The sequence below is a fragment of the Tachypleus tridentatus genome, chromosome 13, assembly GCF_004210375.1.
Source record: "Tachypleus tridentatus isolate NWPU-2018 chromosome 13, ASM421037v1, whole genome shotgun sequence".
Taxonomy (NCBI): Eukaryota; Metazoa; Arthropoda; class Merostomata; order Xiphosura; family Limulidae; genus Tachypleus; species Tachypleus tridentatus.
The window spans coordinates 109,685,476-109,701,364 of NC_134837.1; the positions used below are offsets into that span (position 1 = coordinate 109,685,476).

General features: G+C 34.9%; 1 protein-coding gene across 3 annotated transcripts in view; it reads right to left on the reverse strand.

The window, feature by feature from the left end:
• LOC143239702 (uncharacterized) overlaps positions 1-15,889 on the reverse strand; it is a 41,852-nt gene that overhangs the window by 11,225 nt on the left and 14,738 nt on the right. The window contains exon 1 of one of the 3 annotated variants that reach the window (XM_076481090.1): positions 7,071-7,174. The exons of 1 other annotated variant lie outside the window; for it this stretch is intronic. The gene's annotated coding sequence lies outside the window, so the exon portion shown is untranslated. Of the gene's footprint in view, positions 1-364; positions 505-7,070; positions 7,175-15,889 lie in introns of those variants that run through there. One more of the 3 variants, XM_076481091.1, reaches the window with a different exon arrangement.

A 15,889-nucleotide genomic window follows, 5' to 3' on the forward strand; every position in this document is an offset into this window, starting at 1 on the left:
AAATGTTAATTACTAATCTGAATAATGCCATAAAATATATATACACATACAAACACACCTTCATATATATATATATAAAAATGCATTAACGCTGTGCAAGCCAAAATACATGAATTTATTTATCACATGTACACATACATCCTTTTTATATACACTGCTGGCCAAAATCTTAAGGTCAATGAAAATAAAGAAAAAATATGCATTTTGCATTGTTAGACTCAACCACTTATTTGAGTAGAGCTTCGAAAGATGAAAATAAGAAAAGGGAAAATAAAAAAAAAGTGTTTTTTAGCATTTAATAAGGAAAATGTAAACACTATGAAATTAGCTTTAATACTAGCTGGTCAAAAGTTTAAGACCATACCAAACAGAAGTCCTAAACAAGGTAGGAAATGCCCAACAAGAGGTCTCAGTAGTAAGTTGCACGGCCGTCATTGCAAATAACTACAAACATTCGCTCTGGCATGGTCGATATAAATATTTGCATAAGACTGGCTGGAATGTTATTCCAAGTAGGGAAGATGGCTTCACGAAGATTATGCACTGTTTGGAATCGACGTCCATTTCTATAGACTTCCCTTGCCATCCACCTCCAAACATTTTCAATGGGGTTCAGTTCGGGCGAACACGTTGTATAATCCAAAAAAATCACGTTTTTCGCCAAGAAAAAGTCCTTTGTTCTGCGGGCATTGTGTACTGCAGCGTTGTCCTGCTGAAAGATCCAGTCATTTCCACACAAGCGAGGGCCTTCAGTCAATAAGGATGCTCTCTTCAACATGCCAATGTAGCCAGCTGCTGTTTGACGCTCCTGTATAACCTGAAGTTCCATTGTTCCATGAAAGGAGAAAGCACCCCAGATCATGATGGAACCTCCTCTAGTGTGTCATGTAGAAAATGTCTCCAGTGGGATATCCTCATCGTGCCAATAACGCTGGAAACCATCTGGACCATTCGGGGTAAAGTTTTTCTCATCAGAGAACAAAACCTTCTTACACTTTTCTACGACTCATGTTTGGTGCTTCTTAGCAAAGTTTAACCGAGTTGTTTCGTGTAGTAGAAGGAGGCATGGCTGGAGACGCTTACCGTTTTTTTAAAGCCTTTCATAGGTTTTCCAGGAGACAGGTAGAGAGAAAAGATAGTGATGGTACAACCCAAGAAAACACGGATGGCTATGGCCCCCAAGGATTTGTTGATGGCAAAAATAGAGTGGGCTTGCACTTGTTGACCAGCAGTGTTATACCTCCATGCACTCGTCCATCACACAACCTGTCATTGCAGAATAAAGAAAACTGCCGTAAGGCCATGCCGGGCCTTATTCATTGGTGAAAGAGTAGTCCAAGAGTTGGTGGTGGGTGGTGATGATTAACTGCCTTCTCTCTAGTCTTACACTGCTAAATTATGGACGGCTAGCGCAGCTAGTCCTTGAGTAGCTTTGCGCGAAATTCAAAACAAACAAAAAAAACCAAAGCATTCTGAATTATGATGGTCACCACTACAACCACACATCGTGAGAAAGCTTTACACGTCGCAGAACGTGTCTATTAAACCGACTAATCACAAAGAAACAAAATTTATATGGGAAATCGAAGAAAGTATGCATGCACAACTGCTCGTAGCAACAAAGCGGACGTTGTAATACAACTGTTGGAGCAAACTTCTTGTCTGATTGGGTTATGAAACAAGCATCATGTAAGTTCTTTGCGCCTGAATGGCGTAAGAAACTAAAGATTAAATTAACAAAGTGGAATTTTACTTTTTTGAAAAAACTGCTAAACAATTGAGTTGGAATAAGCTGCTTTTTTTATCGTACCTATTACTGAACATCTACAGGCATTATAGCCTTGTTTTATTTGTACGTATTTTACTTCCCAATTTCAGACAATCACAATACAATAAAATATAAAAATACTAAATTTTCAAAAAACAGGCTTAAGTATTTTAGTAATTTAAAATATAGAAGTATAAGTAACCCTAAAACAGATACGCCCTTTTGGGTTAGAAAAGTTGTTTCATTATATAGCTACATAGTAAGCTATCTGCGCTGTATCTTGAATTTCGTGTAAAGCTACACGAAGGCTATCTGCGCTAGCCGTCCCTAATTTAGCAGTGTACGACTAGAGGGAAGGCAGCTAGGCATCACCACCCACCACCAACTCTTGGGCTACTCTTTTATCAACGAATAGTAAGATTGACCGTCACATTATAACGCCCCCACGACTGAAAGGGCGAGCATGTTTGGTGCGACGGGGATTCGAACCCGCGACCATCACATTACGAGTCGAACGCCTCAACACACTTGACCATGCATGGCTGCACTGTATCTATTACGTGGAATGGAGCTTCGTATGTTGGTGTTTAAGTAAAAAAAAATGACCGTTTATCCATCGAGAACATTTGTTAGAATAAGATATATTTGAAGAATAACTTTATTAATTTAACATTCTTGGTTAAGTACTAAAATGTACGTTAGCGTACATAAGCCTTTAAATATTCTTTATTCCTATTTCTCTGTTTTCTTATATTTTGCCCTTAATTATTCGGACCAGCTATCTCTAATTTTAAAGCGACAAAGGATGGTCAGCTAGTGTGTATTACCAGCCTCAACTCTTTGGTTACTCTTAACATCTTAATATATCAAATTCTCTAAGTGATATGAAAATGATATCTATGAACGCAATTTTCAAAAATTTTATTAGCTAGCAGGTCTGCTAGCCTAGTAACGAATGGCGTACAGACTAGCATTAGGTAATACTAGTAATAGACAATATTTAACTGTTGCAGTAGGAGCATAGGATAAAGCAAACATCACAGTAAAGTTTTAGTGCCACTAATTACCTGATTAAATGACAACGAAAGTACGAGGTGTAACGGAATTACCGTCTTACATTGTTTGTTTGTTTGTTTGTTTTGGAATTTCGCACAAAGCTACTCGAGGGCTATCTGTGCTAGCCGTCCCTAATTTAGCAGTGTAAGACTAGAGGGAAGGCAGCTAGTCATCACCACCCACCGCCAACTCTTGGGCTACTCTTTCACCAACGAATAGTGGGATTGACCGTAACATTATACACCCCCCACGGTTGAAAGGGCGAGCATGTTTAGCGCGACGCGGGCGCGAACCCGCGACCCACGGATTACGAGTCGCACGCCTTACGCGCTTGGCCTATGCCAGGCCCCGTCTTACATTTATTTTAATAACTACGTGTATTTCAAATTGATGCATATGATGTATGTTGTTGGATAAGTATTGCACAAGTTCCGCCTGTTCTGTATATTTATAGAAGATTCTTGTGAGTAAGAATCAACAATAATTGTTTTACGAAAACGCTAGTGAGTTGTAGAACAGTGTTGAAAGTTCGAGAATCTCGCGTGATTGTCATATAAAACCGACGCGCAGAGAGACAGTTATTATTATTAGTCAGCTGCAGTCAGTGTTCTACAGGTCTCTGAAGCTATAATTGTGATTAACGCTTATTAAGTGGGAAACTACTGAATTTGACCAGAAACGTTTGTAGATTTCGAACATAACAAACAGTTCAACTTCAGCGAATTACTTAGGACGTAATATGTGAGGTTGTAACACAAGCTAAACTAGCTAGCTTAAACGAGGAGGGACAGTATCAACTTAGAATTAATTTCTTTGTCGCAGACCTATATTGTTAATAAAATATTCAGTTCTAGAACGGATATAAGACTCAGTATTGTCTGTAAGTTTGTAAAACTATTGTATATAAATCATTATTTGTGATGATTATTATTATGAACTGCATTGTTGTTAGTATAGGAAAATATTTTTGTGTTAAGAAAAATAAATATGTATATCAGTTTTGTTGGCAAATATCATAAATTTGATATAAATCAAAATTCAAATAACTGCTAATTTAAATTTAAAACTTCCGGCTTTTTTAAATCATAATACGTAACATAAGTAATATAATAAATTGGATGCTCATCCGAAGTAAGTATAATACATAACAGAGGTGTAATATCAATATTACATAAATATCAGACCATTGCTCAAGGACATAAGTTCAACATTGGTTGTCAAGTTTAATATAACTTATATTGGCAAGGTAGTTAAGGCACTCGACTCGTAATCTGAGGGGCGCGGGATCGAATCTCTGCCGCACCAAACATGCTCGCCCTTTCAGCTGTGGGGGCATTATAATGTACAATCAGTCCCACTGTTCGTTGGTAAAAGAATAGCCCAAGAGTTGGCGGTGGGTGGTGATGACTAGCTGCCTTCCCTCTAGTCTTGCACTGCTAAATTAAGGACGGCTAGCGCAGATAGCCCTTTAGTAGCTTTGCGCGAAATTTAAAAAAAAAATTATGCCTATATTAGTTTTCTTGGATTTAATTGTTTCTTCGTAAATTAGGGACGGCTAACACAGAAAGCCCTCGTGTAGCTTTGCGCGAAATTCAAACCAAACCAAACTGAACGAAAAAAGGGAGGGAGGTATTCTAACGCAACAGACATTAATCAGAATAACTTTAAGGCTGCTGATTATAATATTTATTGCACGCAGAATGTTATTATTAATCATTATAATTTATGAATAATTATTATTATTTATTGTCAAAATATCATGTGCATAGCACCCTTCATAGACACATTAATATTCAAAAGTGAAACTTGATTCCTTCCCCTCTTAAGTCTTGGCCTACATTAAAATAGTTAAGTTTGTTTTTTAAAAGATTAAACCATATGATATAGGGCGGCTCTTTGATCGCGTATGTCTTGACTTTAGATGAGAAGATGGCACCTTAGCTTTTATTTCTAGCCATTTAGTATTTACAGTTAGTTTAATTTTAATAGTAAATAATATTTGACAAAGATACAAATGTAACATTTACTCCAAAAGCTACTGTTCGTTATGAATTATGTTGAACACCAGGCAAGCCTAGTAGTAGCATTTGCTCTGACTTTGAGCCTGAGATTTCAACCATTTATCCTGCCGCGAAGTACTTACATCATTAATGTTACTCTCTTGCTGTAAAAGCTGAGCACAGTGTTGATGTCATGTTGCTGAACACGTTTATGAATAGGCCTACTGGCACTGTCTTTAGGCCTGAACGTACAAAAAGTGCTCACATCAGCTGCAGTCGTTCTTTTTTTTTTTCCCTGGAATTTTGATAATTATGAGTGATATATTTGTCAGAGGAATAGTCACATTTTTAAAAATCCGTTTACTGATGTGTAGGCCTACACTAGATAACATATTCATCATTTCTATCAAGAGATAGATACACCATCTTCGTCTACACGTACAATCACACGCAAGAGAAACATCGTGTCATAATTTCCAGACACAGCCAAAACTATCATTATTCACAGAAAAATGAAACTGCCATGAATTTCTCATACAAGTATTTGTATTATTGATTCTATTATACTGATGGTCATATGCACAACATAGCTGGAAATAAACCTGACCAGTGATCTCTAATTTAGGCCTGCTTCATTGTTTCTTTTTCCCCACCTGCGACTTTTTTAGTAGTTCTTGCAAATATATCTTATTCTAACAAATGTTATCGATGGATAAACGGTATTTTTTTTTACTTAAACACTAACATACGAAGTTCCATTCCACGTAATAGATACAGCGCAGCCAGGCATGGTCAAGTGGGTTAAGGCATTCGACTTGTAATCTGAGAGTCGTGGGTTAGAATCCCCGTCACACCAAACATGCTCGTCCTTTCAGTTGTCGGGGCGTTATAATGTGACGGTCAATCCACTATTCCTTGGTAAAAGAGTAGCCCAAGAATTGGTGGTGAATGGTGATGACTAGCTTCCTTCCCTTTGGTCCTACACTGCTAAATTAGGGACGGATAGCGCAGATAGCCCTCGTGTAGCTTTGCGTAAAATTAAAAAAAACCAAAAATTTACAAAAACATATTTTTATTAATGTATTTTAATAAAATAGAATAAAAAGTTGTCCATGAAGACATTGAATATCTGTTTCGAATAGTCCATGTGAAGTAATTTTCATGTGAAAATACTTTTCTTCATTAAAAAAAAAGTCCTTAGTGTAATCCCTAATACCTTCTAAATGCATTTGAAACGTTTTCTCTTTCTTCTTCAGTAAAACTTTATAGTTTATCTGTTATTTTCTCTATCATATCTAAAAGTGGAATCGGTCAGTTTGACCGACCTCGAGCTACCAAAAAATTCGAAATAAATCTAAATTACCGTTTTCTGTCTTTTTTGGAATGACTTCAAGTTGTAACACAAAACTCGCTGATTTCTCCAAGTAATAACAGTAGCTTAAAATTCGTAACAGTATGCATCTCTTCATGAACAAAGTTTATTGTTTTACTGCCATTTGAGTTTGAACAGTGTCTAACTACTGTCCGCGCACGTGAAACTTAAGTTATGCGATCGAATTACATTACCTACGAGCTGCTACAACTAGTACAAGCAACTCAAGCGCGTGCCTCTTGAAACAATTTTATGATAGTGTTATTTATTGTACCTAATCTAATCTTAAGTAACATAAGAGGATCCCTATTTTTACATTTTACTTACTTTTATAATTATACATAAAGAATAAACATGAAAACAAGAAATAAAATATTTAACTAATATTCTTTTTTATTGCTATCGAGGCCCAGCATGACCAGCTGGTTAAGGCATACGACTCGCAATCCGAGGATCGCAGTCTCGGATCCCCGTCACACAAAACTTATATTGGCAAGGTAGTTAAGGCACTCGACTCGTAATCTGAGGGGCGCGGGATCGAATCTCTGCCGCACCAAACATGCTCGACCTTTCAGCCGTGGGAGCGTTATAATGTTACAGTCAATCCCATTTTTCGTTGGAAAAAGAGTAGCCCAAGAGTTAACAGTGGGTGGTGATGACTAGCTTCCTACTCTCTAGTCTTACACTGCTAAATTAGGGACGGCTAGCACAGATAGCCTTCGTGTAGCTTTGTGTGAAATTAAAAATAAACATTGCTCTCGATTTTCAAGAGAGTTAACTCTAATGTTTATAGCACTTAATATTTTTATTTAACTAAATAATGCACCAAACAATGTAGAGTAACAATATGTAAAAATTAGACAAATTCCTTTACCTCTCAAAAATGTCCTGGCTTTTATAACCCTGCGAAAAGAGTCGTTACAAATTCAACCACGAAAGTCGTTAAATTTCTCGCGAGAACGATGTTGTTTCTCTGAGTGTTTGTTTGTTTGTTTGGAATTTCGCACAAAGCTACTCGAGGGCTATCTGTGCTAGCCGTCCCTAATTTAGCAGTGTAAGACTAGAGGGAAGGCAGCTAGTCATCACCACCCACCGCCAACTCTTGGGCTACTCTTTTACCAACGAAAAGTGGGATTGACCGTCACATTATACGCCCCCACGGCTGGGAGGGCGAGCATGTTTAGCGCGACGCGGGCGCGAACCCGCGACCCTCGGATTACGAGTCGCACGCCTTACGCGCTTGGCCATGCCGGGCCTTCTCTGAGTGAAATTGACGTTTAACCATTCAGAACATAATATTACGTACGTCATTTGATAGATGAAAACCTTGTGTTTCAATTGGTTATAGGTAGTATATAATAACACGTAAAAGAGATCTATTAACGAATTAGGAAAGAGAGATAGTGGCAGGTGACTGTAGAGGAGGGCTCTGATGTTTTTATTTTATAGCTCCGTAACCAAGCAAATATATATTATGTTTGGTTTATCTGAGCAGTTACGATTTTATAGAGAGTAACTTACATTTAATTTCATACTTTTTCGAGCTGTGGTAGATAAAACAGTGACGATGACATGCTAAAAGAAAATGTGTGACTGCTTCACACTAGGGGAAGTTCAGGATTTTTTAAAAAATATTGCCTTGTAGAATTAAAATTTAAAACTTATATACTCTTAAAATATAGATTATTAGATGATATTTAATGCTATTCTAATTGGAATAACATAAACAAAAAGTAGTTGAATACAATTTTGAATGTAAAACACTAACACTTTGTGTCACCCGCAGTAAAGGATACCCGTGACGATAGGGTTAACTTTAAACAAAAGCAGTAGTTAGTTGCTTTTATATATTCTTGATTGTTCCTTAGGTTGATACTCCCTGTGGCTTGTACTTCTAAATGCTGTTTCATACTATAATGACTCTGATGATGTTCAAGGCTAGACTGGCAAAATGTAACAGGCCTTACCACGCATGGAGCCTTGCAATTACCTAGGGTGTCTAGTGTTACCCATATAATTAATCGTTCTCATTATAGCATAGGTGGGGTCGTAATCTCTAGATATAATCTAAACAGCCAGTGAAGGACACTGCTACCGACATTCAGTATTGTACCAACTTTTTCTTATATTGAAAATATAAAGAAATAAAGGTAACTTTGGAACAAAATCAACTTAATGACTTTCCTGATCATATATCAGGTGAAGTACAACACATATACAGAACTAAAATAAATAGAAAATCAAGACTACAATATTAGAATAAAATAAATACATACCCATATCACACAAGTTTAAACATACCTGGAGCATGTTACGTCCTTATTTTTGCTTAAGGTATGAACAAGTGGGTGGAAAATGCACTTTAAAGAAGTTGATATTGTAATATATAAGCATACCATATTTTTCTGCCTCAAAGATTCTTAAGTTTGGTATTAGTGCAGGTCTGTGTGCAGTTACCACATAACATTTTGGTCAAAAGGTTATTAGTTGCTTCACCATAGTTTTCCATCACCTGTTTTATAAAATATCACCTTGCGATATAATCAAGATAACTTTAGAGCCCTTGGATATCATGAAGTGGTTCCGAATTCTTGAATAATCGAGTTTAAATAAGAAATGTACAATGCAAGTAAAATTATCTTTACTTATTCACAAACAAAGTATATTTGTAATTGTTTTATAAACGTGGTATCGTTGGTTTTAAAGGGTCAAGCAGAATCATTTAATACATTATCTAAATTCAATGTTCGTTATTTCACGAGTGATATCGGGTTAAACAAGAGAGACTAGCACTGCCATATGAATTATCCTTCTTATTCAATCATGGGAAACCAAAATCTCGAAATATTACTTGAACTACTATTGAAAATAATTGCTATCTAAGTTACTCCCAATGTGAAGCACTGTATTAATTCGTCCAATAGGTAGAACAGATACAGCCTTAATAGAAAGACAAGGAAAATCGATAAGCACAAAGACGTTAACTTAACGATTTTTTTAGCATGTGTTACGTCAAACTCAGAATAAAACTATATTTGTTCAATGCAAAGGGACAACCTGGGAGCCCGAACCTGTTTGAAAATCTTTTAATATTAATTTGTCTACATGTTTTTATGTCAGGAGTTTCATTTTATAATGTTAACGCTTCTCGCTCTGCTTCAATTATACTAATTTATTCTTAGGTTTCTTATATTTGTCTTACCACCCACTAACATCTTCTTTCTCGTGCTAACCAACGTTTCCTTACAGTACGTTTTTGGACTTGTTTCAGTTGTATTCAGAATTTCAGTTAATAATTTATTTCATAGGTGGTGTTACAGGCGTTCGGTTGAATTCACAGGCTGAGTGAGCTTAACAGGCTTGATACAGTAAAGGTTATTGTTTAGGATTAAGCACAAAGTTACACAATGGCCTATCAAAGCTCTGTCCACCACGAGTATCGAAACCAGGTTCTTAGTGTTGTAAGTCCGCAGACATACCGCTGAGTCAGGCAGTGTAAAGGTGTAATCATTTAATTCAAATGTTAATCAACAGCTGAAATAGTTTTTTAAAGATATAAAAATTTAAAGATCTTGCTGTAAATATGTTTATATGGAACAAAAAACCGCAACTCTACTTGAATTTGAACACAAATCTGTTACTAAAAGTAAAAGATTATACTTACTGACCCAGTTTAACTATCACTTTTCAATACTAAATCTTAATAATACTGTTTAAACTCTTGCAGCATTTGTCGTCATTTTCCAAATATTGAAAAAATTTGTTCAAAATTGATTAGTTATTAATAAAAGTATGTAACAAATCCCAACTACGCTGCGACTTTAAACGTGAAACGTTCACTTGAAGTGGGGGTGCTCTAAACACTAAGCCAATTTAACGTAACCAACAGCCACCGGTTTTTAAATACATAGATTAAGATAAAAGGAATACATCTGTAGTGTGTTTATATACCACAACCTTTTACCTTTCCATAAAATATAACTTCAAGATCTTATGTGATACCTAAAGTTAGACAGCTGTCGTTTGCATTAATATTCAAGTTATATATTGTAGTTATTACCTATCTTGTGTTACAGTGAGATTGACCAGTCATATGTTTAGCACGAATTACTTTAGGTAAAACTTATGTTAGTAGTTTCAGAAAGTAATAAGGTATTTATTTATATTGGAACAATATCTCAATCAGTAAACTTGATGAAATCCAAAAGAGAGAAACAATCTCAGAGAAAACACTAATAAAAACGATTGCCTGTTTTGGCTTGTAAAGTACTCTTTTTACTAAATTTTAAAATTTACAGTGTCATCTGAAGGATGGAAACCATATTCAAAAAAGACGAAAGAGAGCATTCAGAATAACGTTTTTTCTTATTTTACCATCTGTTTCGACTTATGTCTTTCAAGGTTCTTTAAGTATCTCATGTTACAAAATTAATTTAAAATGATTTATTGTCTCTAGAAATTTATGCATTTGGAAAATAACGTCAGAAAAACTAAATTTACTCACCGGATAGTTTTAAAAAAAGGACACTTTTTTATTTGAACCTAATTTGGCTATTACGGTTACATGATGACCAGTATAAAAACTGGTTAATACGAAAATATGCTGTTAAAAATCCATGTTTAATATTTTAATTTGTTTGATTCAATTATTAGCTAGAGAGCGCCTGACCTTAGGTCAAGGAAGTCTTACAAATATTTGCAATACGATTTTCTTTAACTAAATTTAAACCTTCGTTAGATTAGTTAGAGAGTTAGCTGAAAGACAATCGTGGAAATGGTGGATAGGAGTTTCTTATAATAAAGGGTAAAACACTGAATAAATCAGTTAGAACAGCAAGTAATTTGATTTGTCTTACATTGTTTTACACTGAAATGTCTATTGATGGTACCAAAACTTGCACTTGGATTTACTTTATTGTACAACACATTTCTACCAATCTCTATTATGAAGTACTGTGACTTGGCATGATGACCTCTCGATATCTATTACAGTTTAAGTTTGCATCTCTGCTGTGAAGGTGGTTCTCAGAAAAAAATCTTAATTTGTAACAATGGCTTAGTGTAGGCGTTTTGTGGTCAGTAATTATTAACCTGTTTCTTGATTCCAATGAACACCTGCTGGAGTGTATGTAGATAACTGAATCATTTATCTATAGGAAATGCATATTTGTTATAAGATGTAGCTGTTCAAATCCGCGTGCATTTAATTTCCTGTTGTGAAGATGTTTTGATATGGAAAATCATGCAGATTGTCAATGATCTGATTAACAAAAATTCACTGTAACTAAATAGCAAAATAGTTGTGATAATTCTCACTAAATAACTTTTCTGACACTCAGCTGACTCACTCAGTAGCATTTCATTAAACATTTCACTTACTAACTAACTGATGATTGGTAATTATAGTTCATGTAACTATATGTCTTGATATTCATCGACGCTGCTTGGTTCTTAACTTGATCGTGAAATTTCTAGGTATATTAGGGATGCTTTTATGAATTTATTTGATCAAGTGAGCACTATACATATATATATATAATAACTGGAGAAACCACCATCCCTTGACAATAAATATAGTTCCCATACCTGCGCTACTGCTATCTAGTTTGGAAGTATCGTTTATGTATGTACATAACGACAAGTAATGTGTACCAGACAAATTTTTGCATTTTACGTTTAGAGGATATGTACAAAATTTTATTACCTTATAATAAGTTTAACATCACAAATATTTGTAATGATAAAAAATAACATTCACAGAGTATATCAATATTATATCAATCTTAAGAAACAGACTGTACATCTGTACCGTTTGTATAATATAGATCAATCGAGCGTAATGTATTCAGATAACTTTTTTTGCAAAAGTTCTCAAACTTACTGCTCTGTCATCTGGGGGCATGAAGTTTTAATATGTATCTATAATACAAAATTTAATAAAGTCTTCACTTCATTTGAAATTTTAAAATTTGCATTTTATAATACATTGTTTCTAAATTATTGTTTGTAATGTAACAATAATTTAAAAGAGTATCAAGTAATTAACAGCTCATTTAGAGACTTATCAGTAAAATATAAACCACCAAAGTCAAAGGTCATTGATGGTAAAAACCATAATGACTTATCTATGTTTACAGCGGGGAATCGAACTCCAGATTTTGCGTTGTAAGCCCATAGACTTGCACTTGTCCCACTGGGAGACGAACAGTAAAAGTAACTAGAGAAAGAAATATTTAATGTCAATGGAGCTAACAAGTTGATATTGTTAGGAATCTTCTACCCACCAAACAGTAATGTTTGTACATATAATAAAAATATGCAAAAATTAAGTATGATGTAGGAAAGTCAATATCAAAAAGTACATAAATAAGGTAAGGACGAAAACACAAAATCGTAAAAAACACAACATAAGTAGCCAGATCTTTCTAAGAATAACTTTCATCTATAACTAACTTTTGAATTCCTATCAATTACCTGAATTTAAGATTGATTAAAGGCATATGAACCGAATAGTGCTATACATTCTTACAGTAAACATTAACCATAAACTTGTAATGTTGACTCAGTACTTGCTCACTATTTGCATAGAAATTTCTGTTTGATTTTATGTTTTTATCTCTACTTTGTTACTGTAATTTTTGGCATTACCATCCTTACACTCTGCTCCCCACTGGGATAGCGGTAAGTCTTCGGATTTACACGTTTAAAATCAGGGTTCTATTAGATTGTCTCATGTTGTTTTATTATAAGAAAACACACACTATACTTAATTATTTGTTCCCCACTATTTTGTAAACAGTTTCACTGGAGTAGGTTGATAAATGAACATTTATCTAATTTTTAAAATTTAATGGTAATAATTATTGTTAATAAGATATCCATTTTGTCAGTTTCTGTAATTTTGGATTTCATTGGACCAGTGAAGCTGGAATGGTTCCTTCAGAATGTTACATGCATCCTGAATAAGTGAACTGATGCTGAGGAAATATTTACAAAACCTACGTCTTCCAACTTCACCTCAATTCGCTGCATGTTGCATAGAATCAACTACACGATATCCTAGGGTTACGTCCATTAATAGCGAGGACATTATACAAATCCTAGGCCATAAAGTGTGATACCACACATAGACACAGGCTAGGCTCCACTGAAAACTTGAAGATATCACCATCACCATTGGTGTCATTTTATTCCAGTCTGAGGAGGGACTAGCGGGCTGTTAAAGAGTTACACCCTCTCGCCGGCCAAGGGAAGAAAACGAAATGAAAAGAGGGAAGATTAATATATGCAAGAGATAGATAAAATTGTGAGGGAAAGTATATAGAGCATGAATGAAAAAGAAAGCAAGGAAGAAGATGACGAAATGGGGAACATAGTAAGAACATAATAAATGAATGTTACAGCAGAAAAACAGGCAGTGGAAACATATGTAAAGAATGGTAGGAGTACTACTGTGTAAAAACATGGAGGAAATTTTGTCTCAAAAGGTTAAATGATTAAATTTACGAGATACAGGTCACCACTAAATAGAAGTTGGTAGATTTGACATAAAAACAGCTACATAATTATGATCATCTGGCAAAAATAACATAATATGTAAGCTCAAAAGATGATCTTAGCAGGTGCTTAAACCATCACTATAGAATTCACTGTGATGACAAAATTTGAATAAAAGTAGACCACTATTGTTTTGATAATTTAGAAACAGGTGTTTTTAAAGTCACACATCATCACATAGATTTATCAGTTTCGTGAATATTTATTCTTATTGATACCTTCAAAATTAATTAAAATTTTTCTTTATTTATTTTTGCTGAAATTGTCTTGGCAGATATCACGTTTGTGCAATGAGAAGTCAGAAAGATATCCACATAAGAACAGTTGATGCTGTTACCTGGTGACAAAAATGAAACTTATTTATGAAATAAAATATGCTTACAAATTAAACGTATTGCTAAGTAGCATTTTGTTATTTCCAGCCCCCCGCTAGTACAGCGGTATGTCTCCGGATTTACAACACTAAAAACAGGGGTTCGATTCCCCTCGGTGGGCTGAGCAGCTATCCCTTTGTGGCTTTGCTGTACGAAAACAAACACACACATTATTTCCCACAAAAAATGCGTGTGGTAGAAGAACAAAATAACATTATTATTATTACACAAGCCGTGAAAATACTCAATAATGGCAGTAAGGTGTTCAGATAAAGCTATAATTCAACTTTAAAAGATATATTCAAAGAGTATAGAATAATACACTAAATGCAGCATTATTTTCATCTCGGCTTCTTGTTACTTACGAGACATTGCCGCACTTGGTGACAAGTTACACGGAAAATAAACTGTGTGATATGGAATTTTATTTACAAACAATATGGAATTCTTAATAACCACGACACTTCAAACTCTTGTTGGCAGGATTAGAGTTAATTAATTTATAATACTTTTCTTTCCCTGTTATCAGCTACATTTTTGTGCACGAGCAATACAAAGCTTGAGGCATGCGTATACCCGATTGGATTATATTACTTATCAGAATCTTTACCAGCCTACCCACAAATCGAAATTAATTTTGGCAGGATCAGAGTAAAATAACTTAGGAGACCTTGGGTGTGGTCAGATACATCAGTGTAAAAGAATTAACTTCAAATCTGTACTTGAAAAAAACAAACCAAAAGGAAACAAAGTCAATTGAAATAATATACAATTTACAAAATGAGAAATTTCAAATACATTATGAAAAATATTCTGAATTAACTTCAACCTCTGAAAGAAAGCATCACAATAAAATGAGAAAAACAAATCGATACTTAAAGCTTATGTTAAACTGGAAGGTGAAAAATTTATTGTTTTCAGACAAGGGCTTTGAAACTAACATATGTTGGCTATATATTACATAGTATCAGCAGTGAAATATACATAACTCTTTGACACCTTAATTTAAGTTAGTAAAAAAATGTATCAAAATAATTATGCTTAACGTCATATCTAAAAATGGATTAACGTCATGGCTCGGCATGGCTAGGTAGTTAAAACGCTCCACTCGTAATCTGAGAGTCGCGGGTTCGAATCCCCGTCACATCAAACATGTTTGCCATTTCATCCGTGGGAGCGTTATAATGTGACGGTCCACCCCACTATTCATTGGTAAAAGAGGAGTCCAAGAGTTGGCGTGGGGCAGTGATGACCGGCTGTCTTACCTCCAGTCTTAAACTGCTAAACTGGGGACAGCTAGTACAGATAGCCCTCGTATAGCTTTGCACAAAATTAAAAAAATAAACAACAAACAAAAGCAAACTCGTTAGTAATCAGCAGTAGCTTTAGTATCGCAACCGTATTATTCAGAACAAATCTATACTTTGATGACGAGAAACCCACTTGTTGCTCAGCCCAAACGAGCCGTTTTTGCATATAAATCTATACTTTACAGAACCAACAGGATCCTTTAAAATATTTGGTGGTGTTAATAGCTTCTATTAATGCCATAGAATTTAGATTAACAGTTTCTTGTCATCACCCCCACACAATTGCTACAACCGTATCAAACATTATTATTTATGCTAACTGATTAAGCTACTATCACGTGACGCTAAATAAGATGATTTCATAAAAATTAAGAAATTTTTGCTAAAAAGTTGGCAATCAATAATGATCAATAACCGTCCACAAGTAGGAATCTTTTGAAAACTTGAGTTAG